The sequence below is a fragment of the Callithrix jacchus genome, chromosome 5 (assembly GCF_049354715.1).
Source record: "Callithrix jacchus isolate 240 chromosome 5, calJac240_pri, whole genome shotgun sequence".
In the NCBI taxonomy this organism is placed as follows: Eukaryota; Metazoa; Chordata; class Mammalia; order Primates; family Cebidae; genus Callithrix; species Callithrix jacchus.
This window is the reverse complement of record NC_133506.1, coordinates 7745526-7761237: the sequence shown is the minus strand read 5'-3', so window position 1 is coordinate 7761237 and position 15712 is coordinate 7745526. Positions and strand designations below refer to the sequence as shown.

General features: G+C 44.0%; 1 long non-coding RNA gene and 1 pseudogene across 2 annotated transcripts; both read right to left on the bottom strand.

The window, feature by feature from the left end:
* Positions 1-2902: 2902 nt before the first annotated feature.
* On the bottom strand, positions 2903-14303 carry LOC128932006 (uncharacterized). 2 transcript variants are annotated; one of them, XR_008481163.2, is made up of 3 exons: positions 13718-14303; positions 12954-13025; positions 2903-5627 (listed from the first exon to the last, which is right to left on the bottom strand). It is a non-coding gene; the product is annotated as an uncharacterized LOC128932006 (long non-coding RNA). The 2 variants fall into 2 exon arrangements; XR_013536301.1 differs by lacking the exon at positions 2903-5627 and adding an exon at positions 7689-8024.
* On the bottom strand, positions 8246-12795 carry LOC118154041 (beta-defensin 122-like; annotated as a pseudogene).
* Positions 14304-15712: the final 1409 nt, after the last annotated feature.

Genomic DNA, 15712 nt, shown 5'->3' with positions numbered 1-15712 from the left:
CATATCCTTTGCCCATTTTTGAATGGGCTTGTTTGTATTTTCCTGTAAATCTGTTTGAGTTCTTTGTAAATTCTGGATATCAGCCCTTTGTCAGATGGGTAAACTGCAAAAACTTTTTCCCATTCTGTTGGTTGCCGATTCACTCTAGTGACTGTTTCTTTTGCCATGCAGAAGCTGTGGAGTTTCATGAGGTCCCATTTGTCTATTTTGGCTTTTGTTGCCAATGCTTTTGGTGTTTTGGTCATGAAGTCCTTGCCTACTCCTATGTCCTGGATGGTTTTGCCTAGATTTCCTTCTAGGGTTTTTATGGTGCCAGGTCTTATGTTTAAGTCTTTAATCCATCTGGAGTTAATTTTAGTGTAAGGTGTCAGGAAGGGGTCCAGTTTCTGCTTTCGGCACAGGGCTAGCCAGTTTTCCCAACACCATTTATTAAACAGGGAATTCTTTTCCCATTGCTTGTTTTTGTCAGGTTTGTCAAAGATTGTATGGTTGTAGATATGTTGTGTTGTCTCCAATGCCTCTGTTCTGTTCCATTGGTCTATATCTCTGTTTTGGTACCAGTACCATGCTGTTTTGATTACTGTGGCCTTGTAGTATAGTTTGAAGTCTGGTAGTGTGATGCCTCCTGCTGTGTTCTTTTTGCTTAGAATTGACTTGGCTATGCGGGCTCTCTTTTGGTTCCATATAAAGTTCATGGTGGTTTTTTCCAGTTCTGTGAAGAAGATCATTGGTAGCTTGATGGGGATAGCGTTGATTCTGTAAATTACTTTGGGCAGTATAGCCATTTTCACAGTATTGATTCTTCCTAACCATGAACATGGAATGTTTCTACATCTGTTTGTGTCCTCTCTTATTTCGTTGAGCAGTGGTTTGTAGTTTTCCTTGAAGAGGTCCCTTACGTGCCTTGTAAGTTGTATTCCTAGGTATTTGATTCTTTTTGTAGCAATTGTGAATGGCAGTTTGTCCTTGATTTGGCTCTCTTTAAGTCTGTTATTGGTGTATAGGAATGCTTGTGATTTTTGCACATTGATTTTATATCCTGAGACTTTGCTGTAGTTGCTTATCAGTTTCGGGAGTTTTTGGGCTGAGACAGGGTCTTCTAGGTATACTATCATGTCGTCTGCAAATAGAAACTATATGGCTTCCACCTTTCCTATTTGAATACCTTTTATTTCTTTTTCTTGCCTGATTGCTCTGGCTAGAACTTCCAGTACTATATTGAATAGGAGTGGTGAGAGAGGGCATCCTTGTCTAGTGCCAGATTTCAAAGGGAATGCTTCCAGTTTTTGCCCATTCAGTATAACATTGGCTGTTGGTTTGTTGTAAATAGCTTTTATTACTTTGAGATACGTTCCGTCAATACCGAGTTTATTGAGGGTTTTTAGCATAAGGGGCTGTTGAATTTTGTCAAAGGCCTTCTCTGCGTCAATTGAGATAATCATGTGGTTTTAGTTTTTGGTTCTGTTTATGTGGTGAATTACGTTTATAGACTTGTGTATGTTGAACCAGCCTTGCATCCCTGGGATGAATCCTACTTGATCAGGATGGATAAGTTTTTTGATTTGCTGTTGCAATCGGCTTGCCAATATTTTATTGAAGATTTTTGCATCTATGTTCATCATGGATATTGGCCTGAAGTTTTCTTTTCTTGTTGGGTCTCTGCCGGGTTTTGCTATCAGGATGATGTTGGTCTCATAAAATGATTTGGGAAGTATTCCCTCTTTTTGGATTATTTGGAATAGTTTCAGAAGGAATGTTACCAGCTCCTCTTTGTGTGTCTGGTAGAATTCGGCTGTGAACCCATCTGGACCTGGGCTTTTTTTGATTGGTAGGCTCTTAATTGCTGCCTCGACTTCAGACCTTGTTATTGGTCTATTCATAGTTTTGGCTTCCTCCTGGTTTAGGCTTGGGAGGACACAGGTGTCCAGGAATTTATCCATTTCTTCCAGGTTTACTAGTTTATGTGCATAGAGTTGTTTGTAATATTCTCTGATGATGGTTTGAATTTCTGTGGAATCTGCGATAATTTCCCCTTTATCATTTATTATTGCATCTATTTGGTTGTTCTCTCTTTCCTTTTTTATCAGTCTGGCTAGTGCTCTATTTTGTTGATCTTTTCAAAAAACCAGCTCTTGGATTTATTGATTTTTTGAAGGGTTTTTCTTGTCTCTATCTCCTTCAGTTCTGCTCTGATCTTAGTTATTTCTTGTCTTCTGCTAGGTTTTGAGTTTTTTTGATCTTGCTCCTCTAGCTCTTTCAATTTTGACGATACAGTGTCAATTTTGGATCTCTCCATTCTCCTCATATGGGCACTTATTGCTATATATTTTCCTCTAGAGACTGCTTTAAATGTGTCCCAGAGATTCTGGCATGTTGTGTCTTCGTTCTCATTGGTTTCAAAGAACTTCTTTATTTCTGCCTTCATTTCATTGTTTATCCAGTCAACATTCAAGAGCCAGTTGTTCAGTTTCCATGAAGCTGTGCGGTTCTGAGTTAATTTCTGAATTCTGAGTTCTAGCTTGATTGCACTATGGTCTGAGAGACTATTTGTTATGATTTCAGTTGTTTGACATTTGCTGAGGAGTGCTTTACTTTTAATTATGTGGTCAATTTTAGAGTAGGTGTGATGTGGTGCTGAGAAGAATGTATATTCTGTGGATTTGGGGTGGAGAGTTCTGTAAATGTCTATCAGGTTTGCTTGTTCCAGGTCTGAGTTCAAGCCCTGGGTATCCTTGTTAATTTTTTGTCTGGTTGATCTGTCTAATATTGACAGTGGAGTGTTAAAGTCTCCCACTATTATTGTGTGGGAGTCTAAGTCTTTTTGTAAGTCGTTAAGAACTTGCCTTATATATCTGGGTGCTCCTGTATTGGGTCCATATATATTTAGGATCGTTAGCTCCTCTTGTTGTATTGATCCTTTTACCATTATGTAATGACCTTCTTTGTCTCTTTTGATCTTTGCTGCTTTAAAGTCTATTTTATCAGAGATGAGAATTGCAACTCCTGCTTTTTTTTTGCTGTCCCTTTGCTTGGTAAATCTTCCTTCATCCCTTTATTTTGAGTCTTTGTGTATCCTTGCATGTGAGATGGGTTTCCTGGATACAGCACACCGATGGGTCTTGGTTTTTTTATCCAATTTGCCAGTCTGTGTCTTTTGATTGGTGCATTTAGCCCATTTACATTTAGGGTTAATATTGTTATGTGTGAATTTGATACTGCCATTTTGATGCTAGCTGGCTGTTCTGCCCATTAGTTGATGCAGATTCTTCATTTTGTTGATGCTCTTTAGCATTTGGTATGTTTTTGGAATGGCTGGTATTGATTGTTCCTTTCTATGTGTAGTGCCTCTTTCAGGAGCTCTTATAAAGCAGGGCTGGTGGTGACAAAATCTCTGAGTACTTGCTTGTTTGCAAAGGATTTTATTTTTCCTTCACTTCTGAAGCTCAGTTTGGCTGGATATGAAATTCTGGGTTGAAAGTTCTTTTCTTTAAGGATGTTGAATATTGGCCCCCACTCTCTTCTGGCTTATAGCATTTCTGCTGAGAGATCTGCTGTGAGTCTGATGAGCTTCCCTTTGCGGGTGACCCGACCTTTCTCTCTGGCTGCCCTTAGAATTTTCTCCTTCATTTCAACCCTGGTGAATCTGACGATTATGTGCCTTGGGTTTGCTCTTCTTGCGGAATATCTTTGAGGTGTTCTCTGTATTTCTTGGACTTGACTGTTACCTGCCTTGCTAGGTTGGGGAAATTTTCCTGAATAATATCCTGAAAAGTATTTTCCAGCTTGGATTCATTCTCTTCGTCACATTCTGGTACACCTATCAAACATAGGTTAGGTCTCTTCACATAGTCCCACATTTCTTGGAGACTTTGTTCGTTCCTTTTTGCACTTTTTTCTCTAATCTTGGTTTCTTGTTTTATTTCATTGAGTTGATCTTCGACTTCTGATATTCTCCCTTCTGCTTGGTCAATTCGGCTGTTGAAACTTGTGCATGCTTCGCGAAGTTCTCGTGTTGTGTTTTTCAGCTCCTTCAATTCAATCATATTCCTCTCTAAGTTGTCCATCCTTGTTATCATTTCCTCAAATCTTTTTTCAAGGTTCTTAGTTTCTTTGTATTGATTTAGAACATGTTCTTTTAGCTCACGGAAGTTTCTCATTACCCACCTTCTGATGTCTGATTCCGTCATTTCATCACACTCATTCTCCATCCAGCTTTGTTCCCTTGCTGGTGAGGAGTTTTGGTCCTTTGTAGGAGGTGAGTTGTTTTGGTTTCGGGTGTTTTCCTCCTTTTTCGCTGGTTTCTTCCCATCTTTGCAGGTTTATCCACCTGTCGTCTGAGTAGTTGCTGACTTTTCGATTGGGTCTCTGAGTGGGCGCCCAGATTGTTGATGATGAAGTATTTCTGTTACTTAGTTTTCCTTCTAACAGTCTAGCCCCTCTGCTGTAGGACTGCTGAGGTCCACTCCAGGCCCTGCTTGTCTGGGGTACACCTGTAGCAGCTGCGGAACAGTGAGGGGTGCTACCAGTTTCTTCTTCTGCTATCTTTGTCCCAGAATTATGCCCACCAAATGTCAGTCTGATCAGTTCTTTTTTGAGGTGACTCTTTGGATATACAGGGGTCAGGGAGCTGCTTGAGGAGGCGCTCTGTACTTTATAGGAGCTCAAGTGCTGAACTATGAGCTCCATTGATCATTCAGGGTGGTTAGGCCAGTACGTTTAAGTCTGCTGCAGCAGAACTCATAAAACCCCGTTTTTTCCTCGGATGCTCTGTCTCGGGGAGTTAGAGCTTTCTTTGTGAGTATCCGTTGCACCTTCCTGCCCAGCTAGGAGGCAGTCTAGTCACTATTTGCCTGTCGAGGCTCTGCCCTGCTGCTGCGGGCTCCGCCCTGTTGGCGGAGTCTCTCTGTTATGGCGGGTTGCCTTGGCAACGGCAGGCTGTGTCAGCAATGGGAGTGTACCTCAGTAGGGGCGGTATGCCTCAGTAATAGCGGACGCCCCTCCCCCACTGAGCTGCACCGTCCCAAGCTGCACCGTCCTGGGTTCAGCTGTGCCTGCAGTAAAACTCTCAACCCCCAGTGTTTCAAATAGCCGTTTTGTTTGTCCCTGTGTGAGTGGGACCCGCCGAGCCTGATCACCTGGCTCCCTGCCTCAGAGCCCTCTTTTTTTTTTTTTTTTTTTTTTAATTTAATGGTAGACTTTCTCCCAGGTGTTTCAGTCGGCTGCTGATACGGCACCGGGATCTGTGTGATTTCCCGTGCAGCTACCCACTGCGCCGGCTCAAATGTCTCTTCCCGGTAATCTCCTGGTCTGGGTCACTGTCCAAGTCCCATTTAATCAGATGGATATGCTAATCTGCCCTCCCAAATCTCAGATTGCTGGTTTAACAGGACATCCAGACCAGTGCGTTCTGTGCAGAGTGCCGCTGCACTGCGGCACCAGCTGAAACAGGCCGCACAAGCCTTAACAGCTGTGCTGGCGTCCCATGTCTCTCCTATACCTGGGAATTTCCCCGTTCTGTGGGCAAAAAAGATCCGTCTGGAAATGCGGATTTAACTCACCCTCTGCGTCTTCACTGAGAGCTGCAATCCTGATTTGCTCCTACCACGCCATCTTGGCAGTCCACATCTCTGATAAGACATTAATACCCAACATATATAAAGGAAACTCATATTAGAAAATAAATAACTTAGAAAATAATTATATTTTTTAGAAATAATTAGAAAATAATTAGAATAATTATTAGAAAATAAATAACTTGATTTTAAAATAGGCAAAGGACCTGAATAGACATTTCTTAAAAGAAGACATATGAATGGCCTACAAGTATATGAAAAAAAATCATAAACATCACAAATCATCAGGGAAATGCAAGTTAAAGCTATGAGTTATCACTTTACACCTGCTAGAATGGCTATGAACAAAAAAATGGAAGATAACAAGTGTTGGCAAGGATATAAAGAAAAAAGAACACTGGCATGCTGTTGGTAGGAATGTAAATTAGTACAGCCATTATGGAAAACAATATGAATGTTTCTCAAAAAACTAAAAAACGTAATTACCCTATGAATCCTGAGTTGATATGGTAAAACTCTGTGTTCCCATCCAAATATCATCTTGAATTGTAATAACCACATGTTAAGGGAAGGAATTGGTGGGAGGTGATTGAATTATGGTTTCCCCTATGCTGTTCTCATGATCATGAGTTTGAATAAGATCTCATGGTTTTTAAAGTGTTTGGCAGTTCCCCTCTGCCCCAGTGAGCGCTCTCTCTCTCTCTCTCTCTCTCTCTCTCTCTCACCGGCTGTCATGTAAGATGTGCCTTGCTTCCCCTTCACCTCCCACCATGATTATAAGTTTCCTGAGGCCTCCCCAGCCATGAAAAACTGTGATTCAATTAAACCTCTTTTGTTTATAAATTACTGAGTCTCAAGTATTTCTTTATGGCACTGTGAGATCGGACAAACACATGGATAGACATCCAAAGGAGATGAATTCGGTATGTTGAAGAGATAGTTGCACTCCTATGCTCATTGCCTCATTATTCATGCTAGCCAAGTTATGGAATCAGCCTAAACCCCTGTTTATGGATGGATGGATAAAGAAAATGTAATAAAAAAAAAAAGAAAAGAAAATGTAGTATATTACACTATGAAGTATTATTCAGCCACAGAAATGAAGAAATCCTGCCATTTGTGACAACACAGATGAACCTGGAGGACACATTACCTTAAGGGAAATAAGCCAATTACCAAATGACAAATACTGCATGATCTCACTTATATATGGAGTCTAAAAATGTTGAATTTGCAGAAGCAAAGAATAAAATGCTGGTTTCCAGGGCCTGAGAGATGGAGGAAATGAGGAGATGTTGGTCAAAGGATACAAGCTTTCAGTTATAAGTTGAGTAAGTGCTGGAGATCAACTGTTAAGCTTGTTGATTATCTAGGATCATTTGTGCTGCTATAACAAAATATCTGAGGCTGAATGATTTATAAAGAAGAGAAATTTATTTCTCATGGTTCTGGAGACTGGGAAGTCCTAGATCAAGGCTGGTGAAGGCCCAGTTTCTCTGGTTCCAAGATGGTTCCTTGTTGCTGCATCTCCCAGAGGGTAGGAACTCTGTGTCCTCACATGGGGGAAGGGACACACTGGGTGAGATGGGGTAAACTGCTTCTGTCAAGTCCTTTTATAAGGACACCTAATCCCTTTCATGAGGATGAAGCCCTCATGACCCAATCACCTCCTAAAGGTCACACCTTTTATTACTGTTGCATTGGGCATTGTGTTTCAGCATGAATTTTAGAGGGAACAAAAACATCCAAATCACAGCAGTGACTACAGTTTACAATATTATACTGTAGCTGGGCACAGTGGCTCACACCTGTAATCCCAGCACTTTGGGGGAGGACGAGGTGGGTGGATCACCTGAGGTTAGGAGTTTGAGACCGGCCTCACCAATATGGAGAAACTCCATCTCTACTAAAACTACAAAATTAGCCAGGTGTGGTGGCGCATGCCTGTAATCCCAGCTACTCTGGAGGCTGAGGCAGGAGAATTGCTTGAACTGGGAGGTGAAGGTTGTGGTAAGCTGAGATCATGCCATTGCACTCCAGCCTGGGCAACAAGAGTGAAACTCTGTCAAAAAGAAAAAACTATATTGTATACTTGTGAGTTGCTAAGAGAGTAGATCTTAAGTGTTTCACTACATTGTAAACAAATTGGCAACCATGTGAAGTGATGGATGTATTGACACCTGACTGTGGCAATCATTTCACAATGCAATGCATATCAAATCATCATGTTGCATACCTTAAATATGCATAATTTTTATTTGTCAGTTATACCTTAATAAAGCTGTAAAAATAATTAAGGAATAGATGAGATTTCCTTTTTCACAAAAAAGGAAAAGTTCTTCGTGTGGTGGCTCCTGCCCATAATCCTAGCACTTTGGAAGACTGAGGCAAGAGGAAAGCTTGAGGCCAGAAGTTTGAGACCAGCCTGTGTGACAAAGCCAGATCTCATATCTGCAAAAGAATAAATAAATAAATAAAATTAGCTAGTCATTAGTCCCAGTTACTCGGGAGGCTGAGGCAGGAGAGCTGCTTGAGCCCAAGAGTTCAAGGCTGCGGTGATTCATAATTATGATACTTCACTCCAGCCTGGGTGACAGAGCAAGACTCCTTCTCTAAAACAAAAATAAATAAATTGAAAGGAAAAGGACCCCAAATGCCCAACACATAGAAGGTCCAGTTTCCTCTTATGTATATACAACTTTACCCACACCTTTTCTCATTGAGCTTGGTCAGGCATACCAAGAGACAAACATAGAAGTCAGCCAAAGATGTTTTAATAAAGCTCAGGAATCTACTAACATCAGACTCAGGGCAAGTTTATCTTCGTTTTTGTGGCCTCAGACTTTAAAGCACTAACTCATTGTGAGATAGGGTAAATGTGGCTGGTCCTTGGGCTTCAAACAGCACAGTTTACCACTCTCTCAGAAAACACAGACCTTTTCATTCTTCAGGCATTTGTCACGGCAGGAGCCACGAAAATTCCAGCATTTTTCAATGATGCCCGTTACAAAAAGAAAAGAGAAAGGAGCTGATCTCAATCATGAGGGGAAATGAGTCCTGGATTGAGAAGATTAACAGAGGGCCAGACAGAAGGAGGAGGCTGTAGAGAAGGAGGCATCCCCTCTGGATATCTAGGGTGGTGATAGAGTGTAACACCGTACTCAAACCCAGGAAATGTCCAGTGGAACCCATGAGCCCTTTCTAAAGAATCTAATAGAACAAGAGCTGTAGATAAGCAAATGAGAGGAGCATTGACACAGAACTGAATATTAAATATAAAGATACTTGTAGACCAAAATGAGGATTTTTAAAGAAGGAGTAAAGTACATAATGGCTATATGTTCTAACAAATATAGATACAATACACCATACAAATGAGAGAATAATGGTGAGAATATATGCAGACAGCTTAACTAGTTTGAGTAATCATGACATTATCATAGCACTGGTATTATTTTACTAAGACTATTGTGTATGTAATGAGAGATCAATCAATTGAGTAATCATGGCATATTCTAATTCTATTGTCCCTGGTGACCTTGAGAACCAGAATTATTAGTATGAAAAAGAAAATACTGAATTTGAGTTCTGAATTTGAATTGAAAATGCCAATATGAACTTACAAGTATTTTATATTTAAATAGATAAAATAGACAGATGGTTGACAGGTGGATAGATAGATAAAAATTTTTCCAGCTCTGGTCACTGAAAAATGACTAAAAGAAATTAGCATTCCTACTACCCATATTGTAATCTTAAAATATTATCTCCCAGTAAACTTTTTTTAAAAAAAACAGGACTTAGCCGGTCGCAGTGGCTCACGCCTGTAATCCCAGCACTTTGGGAGGCCGAGGCGGATGGATCACGAGGTCAAGAGATCGAGACCATCCTGGTCAACATGGTAAAACCTCATCTCTACTAAAAATACAAAAATTAGCTGGGCATGGTGGTGCACGCCTGTAGTCCCAGCTACTCAGGAGGCTGAGGCAGGAGAATTGCCTGAACCCAGGAGGCGGAGGTTGCAGTGAGTTGAGATCGCGCCATTGCACTCCAGCCTGGGTAAGGAGAGCGAAACTCCGTCTCAAAAAAAAAACAAAACAAAACAAAAAAAACAGGACTTCTTGGAGACATGGTGGATGCCACTTATGGGCAGTAAATTACAAGATGATTTTGAAACCTCCTGTCATACCAGATACCAAGAAAGCCGTCAAAGACTAATACGGTTGTATCGGAAAGACTTACAAGCCAAACTGAAGAGACTCCTATTGGCCAAGAATAGGACAATTTGTACTTCAATAGCGATAATAATTGCAATAGATTGAACTCATTGCTTAGAATCATCGGTTCAAAATAAATAATATTTAAGAAAAACTAATGGCTCAACCTCAGAAGCTGATGGAAAACGAATTCATTATCTCTCAAAGTGATTAAGCAAAGATAAACTCAAGCATTCATCCTGTCTTCCTCTCTGAACTCTCTAAACCCCAAGGTAACCAAATGGATGACAGAAAGCATCTCTTTGATAAGGAGTTCAGCTAATACGTGAAGGTTCTTCCCAGCATATCTGCATGGCTCACCGCTCACTTCCTTCAAGTCGTTGTTCCAACGTCACTTTCTCAGTGAGGCATTCCCTCGATGCCCCTTTTTTAAGTTGCAAACTCACATCCCCTGATACTTGCTATCCCCTGCTTACTCTGCTTGTTCCTTCCGCCGATAGAATCATAAGCTCCAAGAAGATAGTGATTTTGATTGGTTGGCTGGTTGGTTGGTTAGTTGGTTGATTTCATTGCTCTATCTCTATCACCTGTGCCTGGTACATGGAATACATTTGACAATATTTACTGAATGAACGAGTTATTCAACTAAGCAATGACATGTCCACTGGCCCCTAAATCCAGCTGCCATTCTGAGAAGCAGAAGAAGGGGGTGGTGAAAGTAGAAACGCTGAAAGACTGAACATTTTAAAGCAGAATGAGCTCATCTGAGAGGCTCTTTTAAATCTAAAAAGATGAATAGAATTGTCTTCTGAAGCTGTGTACATCCCAGTGCCCTTTTCAACTCCCACTTTTTCTACGAACAGGATGAGCATTCCTGGAAACATTCAAATGAATTACAAAAAAATTTCAAAAGTTACATTTGTTGTACATCAAAATTTCAGTGTCTTCAATGTTGATCCCTCAACCTAATTTATTATTTTAAATTAAGAAATGGATAAACTGAAACTCATAGGCACCAAGCAGTTTGCTGGGGACATCACAGAACTTGAAAATGGTGAGGCAGGTTCTAAACCAGGATGCGGGGACTCTTTCCTCTTCCTCCAGACAATTGCTATTTAACATTGCTCCCTGTCAGCCCATCCTCCAGTGACCAAGACCCACTATCTACTCCCAGCCCCTCCCCTGAAGAGGTCTAGGTTACCTGAAATGACTTGGAAGAAGAGCAGTAGCACAGCCAAAGTTACCAAAAAAGGCTTCATAACTTCAAAGTAGCCCACAGAGTAGTCTCAGCTCAGGGGAAGTGGCAGGAAATGGAGGTGAGCTCAGGACTCTCTGCTGCCTCTCATCAGCTGGGAATTGTGTCACTCACACGTGCCATTAGCTGCCCACGGGTACAATTTGCTCTGGGACAGCCTGCCTTTTTCATGCTCAGTCACCATCCCAATACCCCTGCATCTACAGTGTGGACCCCACACCCCTGAGCTCACACACCTCCCTTTGTCCACCATCATCTTTTAGGGACCAGCAAGAATAAATCATACAACACCCAGAAGGATACTTTTTAAAATACATGTCAGCACTTGTTATAACCCAGCTTAAAAATCCTCCAAGACTCCATATCACAACTAGAAAAAAAAAAAATCCACAATCTTTAATGCCCTACAAAGCTCTATATTCTCTGATTTAGAAATCCACCATTATCATGGTTCTAATGTAAATTAAGGAAGCTCCCTTTTTCTCAAATGCAACTCCCAGTTTGAGAGCTGAGGAGTAAAGAAAGGACGCTCTTTCCTATCTTAGGGAGAATGTGTCTATTGGATTATTTCCAGCCTAAGAGAGGAAGCCCGAATGCCTACAATGCTCACTCTCAGGAAGGATTTTGGCCTGGAAGGTGAGAGAGGACAAGTTGAAATATTCAGTTCCTTGTCCTGGCTGTGCCAGTTTGTGGCTGTGTGACCTTGGGAGAGTCAGTTCCCCTCTCTGGGCTTCAGTCTCACCGATGAGCCGATTGGAGTAGATGGGCTGTAGGGATCACTCAATCCTCATATACTATGGTTCTTTGGGTGCTGAAAAGGCACAGAAAATGGAATGCCTAGAACTCTAGGTTTTCATCCCCAACCTGGGTAACACTCATTGGGTTTACACCTTAGGATTCTCAGGGCTGCCCTCATCAGATTCTAATTCTCTTTGCATGCTGGGGTCAGAGGGCTCTTCCTCTGATACCTGCACCCAATATGCTATATGGTCCTTGCAAAACACAGTCCCTCTTGGCCTGCTTCTTGTATAGTCAAAGCACAAAACCAAGTTCTAACTTGGTAGAGTCGTTATGAAAACCAGGAGGGAAGGTATTAAAATTTTTTTTAAAACAAACCTACCCTACAATGCAGCAATCCCACTTTTGTGTATGTAACTGAAGGAAATAAAAGCAGCATCTTGAAGAATTATCTGCTCACTCAGGTTTACTGTAACAATATTCAAAATTGTCAAGATATAAAGACAAGCTAAATACTTGTGGATGCTGAAGGAAGAAGATATGATATAAGTTGACAATAGAATATTATTCAGCCATACAAAAGAATGAAATTGAGGCTGTGGTGGCTCACACCTGTAATTCCAGCACTTTGGGAGGCCAAGGTGGGTGTATCGCCTGACGTCAGGAGTTCAAGACCAGCATGGCCAACATGGTGAAACCCTGTCTCTACTAAAAATACAAAAATTATCCAGGTATGGTGATGGGCACCTGTAATCCCAGCTACTGGTAAGGTGGGGGCAGGAGAATCGCTTGAACCCAGGAAGCAGAGATTGCAGTGAGCAGAGATCCTTTCACTGCACTCCAGCCTGAGCAACAGAGCTAGACTCTGTCTCAAGAAAGAAACAAACAAACAAAAGAAAAGAAAAGAAATCCTGTGATTTCAACAGGATATATGGATATATGGTATACACACGTATATGTTCATATGATATATGATACACATGTACATATACACATACAAATCAATGACACATTCCTGATAAGCTTCATACTAAAAAAAAGAGGAAATTATAAAATGATAATATTGTAACTACTACAGTTGGGAGTTGGGAAATATAGAGTTTAAATGACCAATCTCAGTTCACACTTAAAAAAATACAAATTTGAAGTAAAATAACTGGATTATCTTACATTTGGGCAGATGCTTTGTGTTCGGAGAAAATCACTTGGGTATAAATTTCTGTAGACTCCCATTTGAAATCTCTGTAGGATACAAAAGCAGAAAACATACATCTGTTTAAGGGACTTCTGGGATTTCTGAAGCAAACACCATCCCCGTGCCTCTCGCACATTTCAGACATGATGTAAGAGGGGACATCAGGAAACATTTCACAGAGTCCCTGAAAAATAGGCAGGTTCCCAAAAGCAGCAGCAGAGCAAGCAGTAAGACCACACAGGCCCTTACTCATCAGGACGAGTACTCTGAATTTTACTGTGACCTTTACAAAGGAAGGTCACTAAACAGGAAGTGGAGTCTGGAGAAGGTTTAAGAGAATGAGACAGGGCCGGGCGCGGTGGCTCACGCCTGTAATCCCAGCACTTCAGGAGGCGAGGCGGGCAGATCGCGAGGTCAGGAGTTCGAGCCAGCCTGGCCAACATGGTGAAATCCTGTCTCTACTAAAAATTAAAAAATTAGCCAGGTGTGGTGGCACGTGCCTGTAGTCCCAGCTACTCGGGAGGTGAGGCGGGAGAATCGCTTGTACCCGGGAGTCGGAGGGTGCAGGGAGCCGAGACCGCACCATCGCACTGCAGGCTGGAGGACAGAGAGACTCCGTCTGGGGGCGGGGGAGGGGAGAGAGCGAATGAGACCGAAGACGCTCCTAGGGGACGGCTCCTAGGGGACCCTCCTAGGGGAAATCACCCCGGGCTGTCAGAACCGCCCCCGCGCGCTTTACCCGCTTCGCTGCCAGGTCCGCGAAGCGTCCAGATGTTTAGGGTCCGCGTCCTTCCCCCCCGCCGCATGAAGCCGCCGAGCGGCCGGAGTTCCCCCTTCTCCACTGGATCTCCGGGGAAGAATGAGTGAATGAGTGACTGAATGAATGAGGAAGCGGGTGGCTTCCGTCTGGGTCTCAGTGTCGGTCGGGAGGGGGTCTCCTGATGGAACCCGGTGGGGGCAGCACAGGGCAGGCCCCCCATCTTAGGACTGCCTCCTGTGGGCTGGTTTTAGGGGTGACCCACGGAGGCTCCGTCCCTCCGCCCGCCCCGCGTCAGTTCTGGGAACCCCCCGCCGTTAGGAACCCACCCTGGGCCCCGCCCGCAGCCTCCTCCAGCCTCGTCTCCCTCCTCCTGGGGAAGCTGCGGTGCCGGTACCCGGCAGAGGGACCGACGGCGGGACTCGCTCCCTCCCTTGGGTCGCGGCTCCGAGGGGATCCCTGGGCAGCTCCCGGGGCTTTTGCGGGACCCTCCGCTCTGTCACCACGGGGAGGAGTTTGCGGGGCCGCAGCCTCAGGGCAGCGGAGCCGGGGCGCCTCCAACTGCTCCACCCACAGACATTGGTTTCCTCCTTTCAGGGTTCGGAAGCCCGAGGTCAGAGTGTCTCAGGGTTTGGTTCCTTCGCAGGCCCCTCCTGGGCTGGGAGCGGGCGTCTCCTAGGCCCCCTTGGGCCGCCCGCCCTCTGCGGGTCTGAGTCCCCTCTCCCCACCGGGACCCGGGGCAGTCGGGATCAGGCCCACCCCGGGGGCTTCATTTAAAACAAGAGTGCCCTGCTCCATGTTCCCAACCACCTTCCAATCAGGCCCGTTTTGAGGGACTGGGGGCCAGGCCTTCCAATGTGGGGGCCACGCTTCAGCCTTAGGATTCTCTGCTATTCCCTCAGCCCTGCACCCGGGGTGGCTCTGGAAGTGGGTGTGGCAGAGAAGGGGGTCGTGTCTGTGTAGGGGGGGTCCCTGCTGTAGACGTTTCCATCACTTTTTTCTATGGATTTTAACGCACTTAATCTTCAAGGCAGCTGCTTGTTTTTCATGTCGCAGGCAGAGAAGGGTTAAGTAGGAATCCCTTGCCCGGAATGGCACATCTGTCTGCAGTGCAGGGACAGATCAGCCAGAGAGAAAGAACTAAGGGGTCTTGACCTTGGCACGGTTGGTTGGCACCTTGGGCCAGGTCATGGTTGTTGTGGGGATGGTTCTGTGCACTGGAGGGCGTTTGGCAGCATCCCTGGCTCCACTAGACGCCACCGGCGGTCATCGCTTGTGGCAATCAAAAATAGCTCAGTGGCTCATGCCTGTAATCCCAGCACTTTGGGAGCCTGAGGCAGGCGGATTGCCTGAGCTCAGGAGTCCAAGACCAGCCTGAGCAACACGTGGAACTCCGTCTCTAGTAAAATACAAAAAATTAGCTGGGGGTGTCGGCATGCACCTGTTATCCCAGCTACTAGGGAGGCTGAGGCAGGGGAATTGCTTAAACCTTGGCGGTGGTGGGGGGTGGGAACAGAGATTGCAGTGAACCGAGATTGCCCCACTGCACTCCAGCCTGGGCAATAGGGCGAGACTCCGTCTCATAAAAAATAAAAACAATTTTAAAAGCTCCAGACATGGCTAAAGCTTCCTGCGTTGATACTGCGGGATCAAAATCACTCCCATTGGGAACCACGAACAAAGTGCATGGATCGAAGGAAAGATGACCCGTGTTTGGGAATTGGGTTCTCTCACAGACCCTAGCATGTGGTTAAAATACGTGGGCAGAGTCGGGTGGGATTCCAGTCTGCACCCACATTCGAGGCGTGAAGCCAGGCTCCTCATGGGTTGGTTCCCAAGGATAGCAAGGAATGAACAGACAAGGCCTCCAGAGGAAGGCCTGGCAGTCTCTATGAGAAGCTCCAGGGCCCAGTTTGTCCCCTGCTATGGGCCTGGGAAGGAGCTGGGCCCATCCATTCCCTTCTTACCCAGAAAAGT